Source organism: Varanus komodoensis, unplaced genomic scaffold (genome assembly GCF_004798865.1).
Source record: "Varanus komodoensis strain SLA01 unplaced genomic scaffold, ASM479886v1 scaffold14_1, whole genome shotgun sequence".
Classification (NCBI taxonomy): domain Eukaryota; kingdom Metazoa; phylum Chordata; class Lepidosauria; order Squamata; family Varanidae; genus Varanus; species Varanus komodoensis.
The window spans coordinates 3,130,421-3,146,697 of record NW_025335438.1 but is presented as its reverse complement, the minus strand read 5'-3'; the positions used below and the strand labels follow the sequence as shown (position 1 = coordinate 3,146,697).

Genomic DNA, 16,277 nt, shown 5'->3' with positions numbered 1-16,277 from the left:
CGTGGATAATATATTGTGTGTTTTATCCTTTGTTTGCATGCTTACATTTATAACCCACCTTTCTGCCAAAAGTGGCACTCAAAATAATAAGAGTAATAAAATACAGATTTAAAAAACTTAAAAAAACCCCAGTCAACTAGAGTATAATTTAAAACACAACAATAAAAGAAATAGATAAAACAATAAAAGAAATAGATAAAACAATAAAAGAAATATCTATCAGTTAAAATTTCCTTTAGAAGCAAACTAATTACATGCCAAAGACCTCCCAGAACAAAAACACTTTTACTTGCCTACCTCACCTCTTTTGCTAGGAGTCCCAAAGCCTAGAAGTGACCACTGAGAAGGCCCTCTTGCAGGTCTACCAAACATGCCACTGATGATGGTTGGACCAAGAAAAGGGACTCTAATGATATTAATATCCAGGCAGGCTCACCTGGGAGAATGCAGCCTCTTCCACTTCTTGGGAAAACTGATACACACACATATGTGTATCAATTCTGACTAAAGTATAAAGGACAGTGGGCTGCCTGTTATGTGAATTCAACACTGACGTCATAAAACACTTCTATCTTCATGCAATTCAGGATTGTTATCCTTAATTAACATCCTGAATTGCATCACTTTAAAATATCACTTTACTTTAACATCACTTTAAAATATCCCAGAGCATTTCTAGCTACATTGTGCCAAGTCACCAACCGTTATCCATGAACTTAACCCTTGAATTAGCACCAACGGCAGCTTTCCTCCCAGGGAAAAAAGAAAACAGTCTTATGTCAATGAAGCAGTGCCAAAGGTTACCCCCACCCCAAAACACACACACACTCACAGTGACCCTGGTCTGGATTCCACCCTCCACATGGCTGCTATTTAGTAAACAAAAATCAAGCATGCTGCTCATCACATTCTCTTGTATGGCCTTCTGGACACTCTGAGAAAACAATACCTGGGGCTACAGAACTAATGGCAAAAACAAGGGCAGAAGCAACAGCACTAGAGCAATGAGATAAAAGAGAGAATTTGATTACTTTGGTAATAAAAGAAATTTGTGTGAATATAGTCCAAATATAATAACACAAATTAAAACTGTATCTTTCAATCATATGATATTTATGGAGAGTAATGATACCAAAGGCACTAGCAGTTATGAATATATATTTTAAATCATACAGGTGTATACACTAAAATATATTTATTTGTACTAAGATAGTCCATCTCAGGATAGGTTACAGTAAAATACATATCTATCCAAATGACATATCTCAGCAAATACAATGTGAACTAAAAACCTCTAGCAGGCTCTAGGATTGTCACCATGGTAGTGGGAATAGCCTCTAGAGCAAAGCAGTCCAACCACTCATACCTTGAGGGCCACATGGCATGATGAACCTCTTGTGCTTGAGCTGACGTATCTTTCCCATCATGCCCCACCCACTCCTGCTGACAAGTGCAGGGAATGCTGGGATGAGCTCTCATGAGGCCACTAGCCCAACCTGCTCTCTTCCTGAGGCTCAGGAAGAGAGTGGAAAGGGCTGGCAGCCTCAGGAGAGCTCATCACAACCATGCCCATGCCATTGCTAGGATATAGAGTAGGGGGAATGGGGGTGGGGGCTCTGAGCAGCAAGAGGGCTGTAGAACAAGGCCTTGAATGTCACATGCAGCTCACAGGTTGCGTGTTAGGCTACTCTGCTCCAGCAGAAAAGGAAAGAAGCACCTGCTAGCACAACTGGGAACTACCCCAAATTCCTATTTACAGAATGGGACAAGGCAGCAGATGTCCTGGAAGGAACCTTTGCTGATTTGCCTCAATGCAGAAGTGGTAGCTTCAGGTGCTTTCTTGAGTTATACCAGCAAATGTTACTTTCCTGCTAACAGTTGTTCCTGCTACTGCACCATGCTTAAGATTCCCAGCACTGGATATTGCTCCTTTTGCAATTTTGTTGCTTTTCATGATTTTTAGTGTGTTGGATAGCTCACTTTCTGGAGTCACCTGGGCATAAATTTAAAATAAAATAAATCTAATTAAAATGTTGACCTAGCTTAGTCCTTTCAGTATTTCAGAAAAAGAGACTCGGGCTTCTGTTTAAAAGGGTGGAAGAATCAGGTGCATATATGCTGAGCAGTCAACAAGATGCTGTTCTTTAATTTAAGACAAATGTGTAAGAGAAGATATTCTCCATGTTAGACAGATTAGGTTTTACTTTTCGAACTAAGGAACAAGTGTTATACTACAAAATATATAAATATGTCATCTAAAACAATCAGTCTGTGAAGAGACTGGACATAATAAGCATGGGACTTATTTTCTCAACTGTCACTATGAAATAATATGAAATATATATCTGTGTATTCTCTACTATGCATTCTTTTCTCAATGGATTACAGATTTGAGAATTTTGTACCAAGCACTTTACAATTTGTAAACTGAAAAACTAGAATGCAGGATACAAAGGATATGATGAGACAAAATCAAGCATAACATTTTGTTTCTTGACTACTTGCAACTGTAACATTGCCCTAATATGCAAGAACATTCTGTTGGGAGCTGGATTGTGTGACGCTCCTTCCTGGTTTCAAAGAGAAAACCCCAACATCAGTACACTGTTGGCTCATGAATTAAAGGGAATAAACATGATTGAAATGCAAAAGACAGCTCTGAGAAAGAGGATGCCTTAATTAATATGCAAGTGATGCTTTCTTGCCTTGAATATGTTATGAACCTGCAGCATGCTAATATGCCATGCTATCATAAGCACCAGATGGAATGGTAGGCAGTGGATGTCTCATCAAACCTCAGGAAGATGTATTAATGCTCTCTCTCTCTCTCTCTCTCTCTCTCTCTCTCTCTCTCTCTCTTCTTTTTCTCCTCCTTCCTTCAAATTGTAACCCACCAGCGCTGCCTATACAATTTCACATTTCTTAGTATTTATATATCACCTGCCTCCAAAGATGCCAAAGTATCCTTTTTATCTTTTTCATTTCATAAAGCAAAGGCCAGAAGATGTATTTGCTTACTGAAGCCTACCTAATAATAGAAAATATAGCAACCAAAGATAAATGATAGATTATTGGGGTGTGGGATACATTTTATTTCAAAGTAGCACAAATGGACTTAAATTATGCACAAATAATGTGCCTCCTGTTCAAGTCACTCCTACTTCAAGAAATGTGAGGTTAAGAAACTGTGGGTATATTGGGAAAATGCAGGCTTTTGAAAATGTGAGCTCTTTTTCTTCAGCATAGATTAGGGATGAGCCAAAATCCACTGCCTTTTCATGGCCCCAAGCTCTTTTTGAAAAATATATATCAGAAGAATTTATTAGTGGTTTCTCAGAGCCAGCACAAGACATTTTGCCCCTTAGGGCAAAATAGTGCCTCATCCACCACATTCCACATGCAAAAGTTGCCCAGACTGGCAGCTGAATCTTATACGAGCTGAGCTGGGCTAAGCACAGCACTCTGCTGCATCTGAGGGCAGCGAGCTAGTGCAGAAGGTGCAGCAGGCCATTTGCCATCTGCCCTCTGACATCGCAGCTCATCAGCTGCATAAGGGCTACACCGGACAGCATATGATTCACATCTTCAGCATCTTTTTTTTCCAAGAAATGGCTGACAAGGGGAGGCGTCAAGCTGGATCAGGACCATGAGGTGCGGGGAAGGGACCTTTAACCTTTTGTTCCCACAGTGGTCCTAATTTGTATTAAGGCATTCTATTATAACTATTTGCAATAAAATAAAAGCTATCAGAAAAACAAAAACAAAAATATAGCATACACCAGAGCTAACAATGTGTCTCCTTTGATAGTAACATCACAGAGTTTGCCTGAAAGGTTTCAGTTTTCTAGGAAATGCTAGTAGCTTTGACAACTTATCCCAATTTGTCTTGTATTCTACAAACCAGTTGCTGAATATTCTTTTTGTCATAGTGCAGGCTCATAAAGAGAATTTATTAACCCTCACATCCTCTTTAATAATTGTAAAGAAGGGTTGTTTTTTTTTTTATAAACCCTCTACCTCTCTCGGGAGATCACTTCTCCAACTCTGGAATGTTCTCCTGAGATATTATATGCACTGTCATTTGCACTCTTTTGGTGTTAAATTAAAAATTTCCTGCTTGCTGAGACATTCTGAGGAGAATTTTGGAATTCTATAATTAATTTCTCTGTCTGAATGAATTTTACAGTATTTTTTAAAAAATTCTGGTTTCTCTTTTTAAATTTGCTGTTCTATCCATCAAGTTTTTATGTCTCCATTTAATTTTTTATAATTATGGCATATTGTTTGGTAATTTAATGTAAATTGCCCTGGGATTTCCCTTGCTAATGCAGCAGCTTTCTTTTTAAAAGATGAAATCAATGAATTAATGAATGAATTTGAGTCATTTCAAAATACAGCAAAATAGAAATAATTATATTTCTTCTTCAATTCTTCAATGCAATTGATTCAAATTGAAATAATTGCTTAGCACTATATAATCCACATTTTAAAAAATGTTTATATGCTTTACAGCAAAGACATTAAATCTCTGCTCATAAACTCAGTCTAATAATAGCTAAAAAGGAACTTGTTAATGTTTTGGCATTATATGATTTGTGCCTATTTCAGTCAGTTATCCTTTGTGATACTCAAAATGTAGTAAAGTGTTATTTAATTTGAAACATTTGATTAATAGGAAAGCCAGCTTATATCTAGTTATTTAGGACAAAATCTGTAGGCGTCTCATTCAATCTACAGCAATGTTCATGACTGTTCACTTGACCCTTCTGTAGCAAGAAACAGAGCAAAATCAAATAAGAACGTACATATCAGACTTGCAAGATGAAAAAGTATATATTTAAAACATAGTTGCTGAACATAATGACAAAAAGCTACTTTGATTTTGATGTAAGAGGCCTTGGTTTCAGAAGGAGAATCCCCACTGGGTCATCCATCAGAATACATATGGTATATCTAGAGTGGCAAGAAAGCAAAAACACTTAATACCAAAAACTACTAAACACTTTTGACAAAACTATTAAGCATACGTGAAGATTCAAAAGGGAAACTTTTCCCCTCAGACTTATGCCAGAAACAGTTCTCCAACACAGCATGCCTGGTAAGAATTGTAACAAGATTTGCTGTTTTTAGGAATAAACAAGCATTGTTAGTCTCTCAAGTACACCAGAGCTGGAATAGAAAGATGGCAGTAGCCATTTTTTAAAATGCTTTTAAATTTCTGTTCCACTCATAGAGATAGGCTGTGGATGAAAGCTATTGGACAATCATACTTGGAAAGCCACATTTAATCTGGGAAATAACTGGAGGGCTTGGATTAATAAACATTCAAGCCACAAGATGGTGCTCAAAAAGCAGGGAAGTATGGGTAATTGCAAGAACAATTGCCTCAGAATAATCTTTTCAGAGCTGACATGCATCTGCTAAACACTGGCATAACAATCCTTTTACTAGAGGCAGTCATAACATGGAGTTCTTTTGTTTGCATTTCCTCCCACTGCCTTCCCCATCAAGTAAAAAACTACTGCAAGAAAATGCTTGAGGAAAGCCTAAGGTAAAATACCAAGAAATAATATTTAGTATTTACGGAATGCTTTTCTTAAGTGCACAAGATGTTTAAAACACAGTAATTCACTACATAATGCAACTCTGCAAAATAGGCTAGTATTTTCAAACTCATTTTCAAACTAGAGATGGCAGACTGAGGCTAAAGGATAGTGGTTTTTCTCACTATTTCTAACCCAATCTGAGACTGTGGGAGATCTGAGTGAAGGAATTTTGAGCATATAACTAATAGTTAATACTGTTAACCATTGTGTAATACCATCTCTTGCATAAACAGTGGAGTGTGTTTCCATGCAACATTTCAGTGGTGTAGCTACCACCCATCCCAGCAATCACGTCATTACACCTAGTTCACTAGCATGAAAAGAAAGTGTAATGTATGCAAATAAATCACAAAAGTATAAACTTCATCCCATGACCTCTGTTTGCTTTTCTGCAACTCCTAGGAGACCTGAAGACTACTTAACAACTACCAGGCCTAAGAAACTGGTATGGATTCAGATAACCAAATCCTTGATGCATGAAGTGAAGAGTGAAGACATCATTGCCCATCCATTCTGTCCCTCCCAACTTCCACTGAGCCTGTAGGAGAAGCCCTCTCTACACATTTAGTACCCCAATCAAAAGAATTCTACATTTCCGTGAAAGGTTGCATGTACAGACCAGGCTTCCTGCTTCAGAAGGCTCCTGCCAACCATGAGACTGAACAACAGAGGTACAGACTAGGCTAGCAAGCACAGCCCTTCTCTCCATCACACAATGTAACCCCTCAAAGGAAAATGTCAGCACAGACCAAGAGTTGTTGGTTAAGGAATCACATATTGGAAATACGACACTGCCTGTTCCAAATGGGTAGAAGGGGCCATATTCCTCCCCCACTGAAAGGATTAGGCAACCACTGAAGCACCATGGGATCCTTGGTATGTCTCTGGCTGGATTTCTAAACACTGCTACAGCTGGCTTGGCTCATTACATATAGGTTCCTCCCTCCTTTTCCTCCTAGAATACAAGCACCTGCCTACAATTACCTGTACCATAGTAACTTCAGAAATTAGTTATTCCATTGCACTGTAAATGGGGACTTTTTGGAAACTGATCAGACAGCATTTGGGCACATCACATGCCTAGCATGTAGAAGATCTCCACATCTGCAATTAAAAGGTGATGAAAAAAATTACATGTGAGAGCCAGGAGAACCTTCCTTTGACAGATTTAAGTAGACAATACTGGATACATGAAAAAAATAATCCGATCATGTTAGCTTCTCATACTATATAGATTAGCTAGTTCTTAAAGACAAACATTCAAGTTCAGGGCAGTTCAAGGGGAACTTAGGAAAATGCAAAGATCAAGGGGCCAGGCACTTCACCTGTCTCACTCCACCTCATCAACTAAGAATGCCGGCTACCAGAAGGCAGTAGGGAGATGGATGCTTGTGGAGAAAGACTGAGCAGCGTCAAAACTGTGAGTATCTGTGAGGCTGGAAAGGAGCTAAGAGAGGAAATTCAGGTGAGTTCTAGGAGGAAGACTGCCACAATAGAGATGAGTGGCAGTGAATCCATGTTCATAGCAAAATATGGAGAACCCAATGCTATGCTTGTGGAATGGAAGTTCAGTTGTCCTGATGGGTAGTACAGGCAGTACCTGAGCACTAATGAACATTTGGGTTACAGATAATCCATACTTATGAATGGACTGCCATAAAGTCTATTAATTAAAAAACACATGATAGGGAATCATAATCATAGAGAGAAAGAAGTATATGAAGAAAGAGGGAGGAACTCTAAAGTATCACCACAGAGAAAGAAGGAGCAAAAGGAGAGAGGAAGTCTCCAAATCATGCCTTCCTGACCCACCCATCCAGAAAGGAAAATCTCTCCAGCATTTCTGTGCTGCAAAGAAGGGGGCCTAGAGTTATTCATGGGGGTCCTAAGCTCTCAACCCCCGGAAATGTGATCCGGCTTATGTACAAATTCTACTTAAATATTACTTTCCATTTTCTTAGGAAACAAAATCATTCATTACTCAGAGACTGCCTGTATATTTTTAGGTTCTGTGTTAGGTTTATTGTCTTTTGTTGATTCCTAACCAGTTGGGTTGAGTCAGTCCATTTATATTGTTTTATTCAATACTGTATGGATTGGTGTTCATATTATTTGTATTTAGGTAATGACAGTGCCTGGAGGAATGTTGTCCATGGGGTCGTGATGGGTTGGACACGACTTCGCGACTAACAACAACAACAAATGACAGTAAGATTATCTGTCTTTAGTTCAATTGTATTTTTAATTTTTATATTTCTTGCTATTCATTTGATATGCTATTAAATGCTTTGGGTATAATCCGATAGAAAAGTGGAATGCAAAAGAAAAAAGGGATGGTGATGGTAGAGCACTCTTGATCTGTTTTTGAGGGATCTAGTTTTGGTAGGTGTGGGGCTGGAAAAAATATATTCAGACAAAAGGAGAAGCAAGGTTGAAAAAGGAGTGCATAGATTTGCCCCTGTTTCTTTTTAACAATTAGCAATTATAACAATAGCCACAACCAATTTGACAAAACCAGTGGCCAAACTAGACCCAGGTGTTCTGTGTTATACAATGTTTTCCTTTTAAAGGTTGTGATTTCTTTTGTGGAAGAAAAAGGAATGGTATCCTGCTGCTGTCTGTTGTTTATGTTAAAGTGTTATTTTTTACATTTAATAATTTACACCAACTCATGAACTGTATGACAGAAAAGCTGCTTAGCAATTGTATATGTAAGTGTGTGCATTGGGGCATTACTACATGAAGCTGTTAATCTGCTTGTATCTACTTTAGTTTTATATCAGATTTGAGATCTGGCCTCAGTCTGCATAAAAAACCATTTCTTTTCCTGCATTTCTGCTAAATAACTTCTAGGTGAGCTATAGAGTAATATGTATACCCTTAGGAAAACACATTTTCTTTTGCTTTCAGAAATAAAATTCCTTTTTCTACCATGCAAAATTAACCTGCAGAAGTGCTCTTCAAGAACAAAAGCAAAACTGGAGGGTAACCATGTTCTCTGAAGAATTCATAAAGAACCATGAGAAAGGCATGCTGAGCACCCAATAAATGCCAAGCGTAGAAAAAGTCTTAATCTCCAAAACAATATCAGTAATTGCCAGAAGATATCAGTTTAAAATTCCTTGTTTCCTACATGCTAACTTTCAACATACAGAGAATGTTTCTATGGAGGAACCATTCATACGCCTCTCCTTACCACAGTATGAAGTGGAACATTCCAGAAGAGATCCTTCCTGGGTTGCACTCTGTTCTTTTTCGGTACATTCCAATTTGCTCCCAGCATGGCCTCATGACAACAGGTGCACCACAAGGAGATGCGAGCAAAGCAAATAACTCTAGATGACTGAAGGAAGCATATCAAGTCTCATAACACAGGAGAAAGCAACAGGAAAATAACAACAATGTTACTAAGAAATTTGACCTTAATAAACTGTTGTTCTTTTGCTGTTGATAAACCCGCTCAGCCACTGGGATTCTCTCCTGTTATGCTATAGATAGGTACATGCACATTTTCTTTTAGATGCATATGTCTTCCATCTTCCTCCTTGTTTATGTATCAGTGATGACAACTGTGCTGTTGTAGAGAGAACAATAGAAGATGAATGACCTTGGCCAATGGATATTGGAATAGTCTTTATAAAGAATAAAAATGGGATAGATACTGTTATACAGGAGTGGGAGGGCAGATGTTTTGCAAGATTACCTTCTTTACTTATGGTACTGCATTTTGAAGCTCTGCTCAATATCAAAACTCAATGCAGTCTTTAAGAGCAAATTCATTCCAAACTTGTAGCACAAAGTGTATGAACTCACTCTCCATACCTGCTTCTCTAATCTGTTTACTCAAATTCTGCATGTACAGGGCATCCAGATTATAACAGATCCTAATACCACAAACAAGCTTCTCCAATTTTGTGCCCTCAAAAGGGCACTAAGTTGTAGTATTGTAATTCAAAGTCCATTATCCCAATATTGGTGAGTAATTATGAGAGTTGTGGTAGGAATTATAGTTTATGGTTGTAGCTTACTTACTGGCCTTATGAAGATTATGAGAGCTGTAGCTGACTCACTAACTTCACAAAGTATTTGTAGGGATATATGAGAATTTCATTTTTGCTCATAAGATATGCTGGCATAACCTGTTCAAACCACAACACGAACCTGTATCCACTGAAAATATGTGTTCAATATGTTGAACACATATATGAAGTCATTTTATTCTCAATTCCCACTTCAATTTGTGTAAATTTCCTAAGTTGCCAAAATTCCCTTTGTAAAATGAATCAGCCCAATCTATGGAGAAATTCCTGCAATTTAGCAAATTCGCAAAATTTGGAGAGACTTGGACCAATCTTCCATTTTATCCCTATTCAACTTTCACAAGTTTCCTGTTTACACAGAGTAGCAATTGGGCATGATGGTACTCAGAAAAACCTGTCAGTGTTCACTTATATTGGGTCCACATACTATAACTGCTTTTAAAAGAGAAGATCAGTAATTAAGCCAGTTACCTAGAGAAGTTGAGTCTAACTGGCAGGGGGTGTTAAAAAGAGGGGAGGGTGGGAAATCCACTTGCTGACCTTACTCCACCTATGGATTTTATGCATCAAGTAGGGAATTGAACAACATAGATTCTAAAACTCATCCAACTCTATGATTTTACTATATTCTTGCCCAATACTTCACATGAATTTACAATAAGAATGTTGGAGAAATCCCCAATGGACTCAAATGAGTTTGGATTATTAGGAATCTTGACAGCAGATTCTACAGTGGACCAAAGTTTTCCAAACTGCAGGAATTCTGGGAGCTTGCAAACTTTTTTGAAAATATATTGTAATTTTATACATATTTCATTACAGAAAAAAATGGAAAAAATGGCATAAATGTAGATATTCTTCCTAAAGGCTCAAGTGTGGAAGTTTTGGGGAGATTCACCCATCTTGGGGGAATATGCAGATTTTCAGATGTGTGAAATTGCACAAATGCATACAAAGTGAAGATGAAAGTAGTGAAGTTGTACCCAAGTAAAGATGGAATTTTGGTTTTTGGTAATTTAAATATCCCTAACACAAGCAAGAACATGAACAGAGTACACTTTCTAATTAATCTTGCTGTTGTAATACTATGAATGAAAAAGCTTTCTATCTAGTGTAGCAAGCTACATGAGGGGGAGGAACAAAAATCAAAAGAGCATTCATAACTATATGCATAGTAATATCTCTTGCCTGAAGTGTTAAATAAAGCACATACTGCACTGTGCCAAGCTACTTGCCAGCACTTATATAAAAATAAAAAACCCACATGGGTAAGGAAATAAATGCAAAGTATGACAGAACTTGCATTAACTATACACTAGTTCAAAAATGGGATCCTCTAACTAGTAGAAACATTAGAAAGCCTTCACCACAGGGAACAAATATGGCATGTAAAGCCACAGGAAGCAAATGCATGTGCTGCTAAAGAGCAAAGACCATTATTTCCCATGCATAAAACATAGGGTACCTGCTACATAAATGCATTCAACCTGGACACAAATAAACTCAGGGAAGACGGCTCAGAATCACTGAAGTGGTTGGGATGTGAAGGCTGGACACTGTCTACTAAAGATCTCCTGATCAAGGCAGGTACTCATGCATAGTCTGCATTCACCTTAATAGGACTTGTACAACAGAACTTTCTGGTTGGCTGCACACCCTTATTTGTTCAAATTGTGCATGCTTCATCTCATGTACAAACCTCAAGCTCTTTCTAATTTACCCAAGAGAAGAACAAGTTTATTTTCTTTTTAGCCAAAGGAGGATACTGAGCCTGCATTGCACATTGAATTGTACCAGTTCAAAGACTGGTCACCATACAGCACTTAATATCTTGCCAGATTAAGTTCAGTAAGAAAAATTAATCTGTTTAGGCTCCTAAAATGTCAAAATCTAAGAATTAAACATCACAGATCTGGCTGCAACCCTACTGAAGCATGATGAAAGCAGGTGTTTTGAGTTAATTTAATCAAGTCCACCTTGTAGTAATTTAAATGTTCATATCAAAAAAAGTGCAAAAGGCAAGGTGAAGAGGACATCGTGGAAAGACGTTAAGGTAATGATACACCTTCACTGAACTAATATCTCAGTTTATGCCTTCAAGCTGTTGCCTGTGATTTAGGCCTGTTTATATAACCATGTGCTACATTTGATGACTGCAGCATGTTGATGACTCGGGTGTGTGACTGGAGCTATGACAGATACACCACCACAGACAGAACTCCCATGTTCTCTCACATTACCTCAAACACATAAAGATTGCTCCCAAATTCATCTGGAGGTTATCAAGACCCTGCTAGCATGACTGAATGGGTATACGGTGCAGGGGACAAGGAATGGGATAGCACCAGCAGGCCTTCAGTGCAAAGGGCTTGTGAATGCACTGCGATAAGGGGCAGGTGCTACCACCATGCATTTATTCTTCAAAAAAGCCATACATTCAGTATACTAAGTAGGATTTGGGAACAAACCTAGAACATGCAGTTCTTCAAAAGTGTGGGTACACTCCAGGGAAGCCAAGACTGTACAGTTCAGATCAAAGTATCAGCATGTTTTACTCTCTTCTTATCTATGAAAGACAATTCAACAGTTCAGAGTCGAGAATAGAGCTGCATAAATGTGGGGATGCTTCCAAACCAGTGGTGGATGGAAGAAAAGTATGGGCCAAGTGAAGTATGTGTGACTATCTGGGGAATAGTATAGGGACTTCAGGCCTAAGTTTCTGTGTCCCTGATGTTTGGCAGTGATGTGCGTAAGAAAGAAGCAATGCCTATGCATATATGAACTCAGTCTCTTTCAGTAGATTCAATACATGCTCACTCACAAGCAAGGATCATTGGGTTTAACTGGGTTTACTCCCAGGTAAGTTCATCAGACTCAGATTTCCTTTCCCCTACATAATGCCAATTGAGAGCTTCACTGACTGAGTCTATCAAAACATCATTCAAGTTTTATCTTATGCATGGTGGACTAATTTCATGACTGAAACTCATTAATGATCTTCATCACACAAATGCCACAAGGCTCCAGTCAAAACTGGGTCCCCATGTGTAGGATGGTAACAAAATAAATCTAGCTGAACAGAGTACTCCTGTTCGCTCTTTTAACTTGACATGAATACCACATAAAGATCTGAATCATGCTGGGAGTTTGTTTAGGAAGACAAAATGCAATAGCGGCACCTCCAATACCGGCACATGCTGGACATGGTATTCACATATTTCCTATCCCCAACACACAAAACAAATTTGGTCTGGGTGACTTTGGAAATTAATACCAGTAAGAAAGGTGGCAGGGCCAGAATCACGTTTCTCTTTAAAAGTATTTACATGGCTTTCTCCAACTCCCAACTTGTTTCCCTAGAATCTAGCAGTATAAAAGTCATCTGGATTGTTACTTACATTTGGATCCTTTCTGTTTGACAAAGACATTAAGCAGGATGACTGAAACAGTAATGCAGTGTTAACCACTGCAAGCCTTTACATGAATGCAGGCACACTTCGCACAACTGGCAGAAAACTTGTTTTGTAAAGCACTGAGTTGTCTTGAAGTAATGGCATAGCAACAGCAAGTGAAAACAGAATGGAGCCAAGTCAAAATTGGTTGGGGCATTTGCTGTGTATTGGTATTTATATTCATATATAAAATTCAACAAACAGACAAACAACCTTAAACAGGTGCATCATCCAGACGTTATGTTACTAGGACACAAACAATTCTATGTCTGTGGCAATTGTGTTCCTGTTTCTTTATACATATCATCACTTGCTTGGACTAATGTTAAATCCAGAAAGCCTTTTCTGGTACACAGTGGCTATAAATGCCAAATCAATTTTCAGCAGATAATAAAGTCCATGTTTTACAATCAGCAATGCAATGTTTTACTACCCAAAATGTAAGCTAATAATATATAGCTCCACTAAATGGAAAATGCAGATACACTGTTAAAAATGGGCTGGCTGTAAGATGATGGATCATTTCTGTTGGGACCTTCTTAAAGCTGTGTGCAAATGTTTTGAAAATATCACATGATGTGGCCATGTGTTAAAAATTATAGTCAGTTAAGTTCTCTGCTAAGAAAAATATGTGGGCAATTTATGAAATGCACTCCAGGATGGAGATGTCTTAAGTAAAACCAGATTCTGAAAACAAACCCTTTTTTTCTGGAAACATGAACTTAAAAAGTTTTGCAGCCACATCTGGACAACAGAAGTAAAGAAGGGGTGGTCTGACCTAATACCGGCCATCTTCTAAAAGACCAGCATTATTTCTAGGTTACAATGGCTGTGATCACTGGTTGTCCTTTTAAGGCAACCATCCTGAATAATGCCATGGGCAATAATAAAATATTTTGTAGGAAAACATCTGTTCTTTGAAAATGCATTAATATGACTGGTACATTTGTAACTTTAAAACAACAAACCAAACATTTAGAATAAACACACAGGATAAGTTAAGTGCTGCTGGCATTTTGTTTTGTTTTGTTTTTAAAAAGGTATGGACAGTACAATAAAGTTTACTTTCTATGAAATCCTAGGCAAGTCATATAAACCCAAATGAGTTCGGTTGAAATTACTCCCAGCTATGTGTGCATGGGTTTGCACCATTAAAACTGTACATATGAGGGTGCTTTTTTAAGAAGCTTAGTTACTGCAAATTCTGGCCTAGTTCATTCTATAGTGCTAAACTGTGTTCCACCACTTCAGTTTTCAGGCAGGGGGATCAAAGGGCAGGACACTGAAAAAATAGGAATAATTACATGCACATAGAAAACTAGCGTGTAAGAGGGAAGACAACAGTATAAAATCTCTCTCTCTCTCTCTCTCTCTCTCTCTCTCTCTCTCTCTCTCTCTCTCTCTGCGCATGCACTCTCTGTCATGATGTAGGCTAGAAACTACACCAGAAAAGTGAAGATTCAGCCATCACTGCATACTCCATACTGCTACCTTCTACACATCTACATGAATGTTATGTGCAGCATTCATTTCAATGCCATTCCTCAGCAGCAGCAGCTAAGGCATCAGTGTCCAGATCTAGCCAGAGCCAATCACACACCACAAGTTCACTTGCAGTCTTGAAGCAATTCCTTACAGGAATGCCATTTCTACATAGCAAGCCAGAAAGTCAGATGCTTCATACTGCATTTATACTACACATAAGAGAATTCTGCTCATTTAAATTGCCTGAAAGGATACTTCCCAAAAGCCAGTGCCTGCATGCATGTGCTCAAACACACCCAAAACTGCAATGACATAATATCACATATCATTAAAAGATACACATCCTTTTTAATCTCCTGAACATAATATGCTTATTTTTAAAATACAAAATCTCTCCCAGATGGCTAATAATGCCCATTTGGGGGAAAAATACCAACAACACAATAATAAAAGGCTGAAATATGCTGTGAACAGATTGAGAGGCAGTGCATCCTAAAGGAGGTGGGGGGGGGGAGTACAGATGGGTGTCAAAAATAGCCAAGTGTCAGATCTGCTCAAGTATCTCCATTCTGGCACATGCTCCCAGTCACAGCTGTTAGTGTATTCTCTGTATCCAAGTGCAAGGTTTTCTAACACTCAGAGCTGACATTAAGAGAGCAAAAAAAAAAAAAAGAGAGAGTCTTACTGCACTTCATTTTTGCTGCCGCTTTAAGAGCCTGCTGGCAATTAAAAATTCATGTAATTATTAAGTTCTACAACACCAATAAGTGTATATAGGCACACATGTAGTTCAGCCTCTTTTTATTAAAGATGCATGACCATTTAACCAGCAGGTAGATTAAGTAATTTGAGAGCCAAAGTCTCAATAAGAAAGAAGGATTTGGAACATTTCCCTTTCTAGACACTTATGACAGCTTAACTGTCACAAGATTCTCCATTTCTAATATACAGTACATAGAAATGATATAAAAATGAAAGACTAGATAAGCATTCCCAGTAAAGACACGCACAGGGTACTCCTGTACAAAATGATGCTGCTTGTCACCCTGGAGAATCATTGCAGCCACTGCTGTGTTCCTAATGAGGACTACATACTTCAGAATATGAGATATGCAAATTAACATTTACAGTGGAAGGGTTAAAATTGGCCTTTCCTAGTCGCGGGCTGTCATCTATGCAAATTAATTTGCCCACATTCAGCCATACAAATCCTCTTAGCCTTGTGCTTTGAGCATACAGAGCTCCACTTTGTTGATTCTAGGATTGCAATTGTGACAGAAGCATGGCAGTAATGGAACAGAACCATGCAGCTACATCCTAAAGGAAGGACGCTCTTCAAACAACTGGCAATACCTACACGCAACTGTGGTCACAGCAAACTGACAGATACTGTTTCAAAACACCATCTGTGATGGGTACACGCTCTTTAGAAAAGACAGTATCTTTCCCTTTTTCCTACTCATAAGAACCAACCAGCTGTAACATCACACTGTACCTGCTATTATTACTATTTCTAATTTAAGTAATTTAATTAAAAATTTCCTATAAATATAGACCGTTTTAACTACACATCTAAGTTTCAAAACAGCCTTCCCATCCTCACACTCAACAGAAAAAGAATCAATTCTTCCTTGGTTTACTAAAGATTCTCTCTCTCTCTCTCTCTCTCTCTCTCTCTCTCTCTTTCTCTCTCT

At 38.2% G+C, this 16,277-nt stretch overlaps 1 protein-coding gene across 7 annotated transcripts in view; it reads right to left on the bottom strand.

Moving 5' to 3' along the window:
* RUNX1T1 (RUNX1 partner transcriptional co-repressor 1) overlaps positions 1-16,277 on the bottom strand; it is a 156,703-nt gene that overhangs the window by 87,928 nt on the left and 52,498 nt on the right. The window lies entirely within an intron of this gene.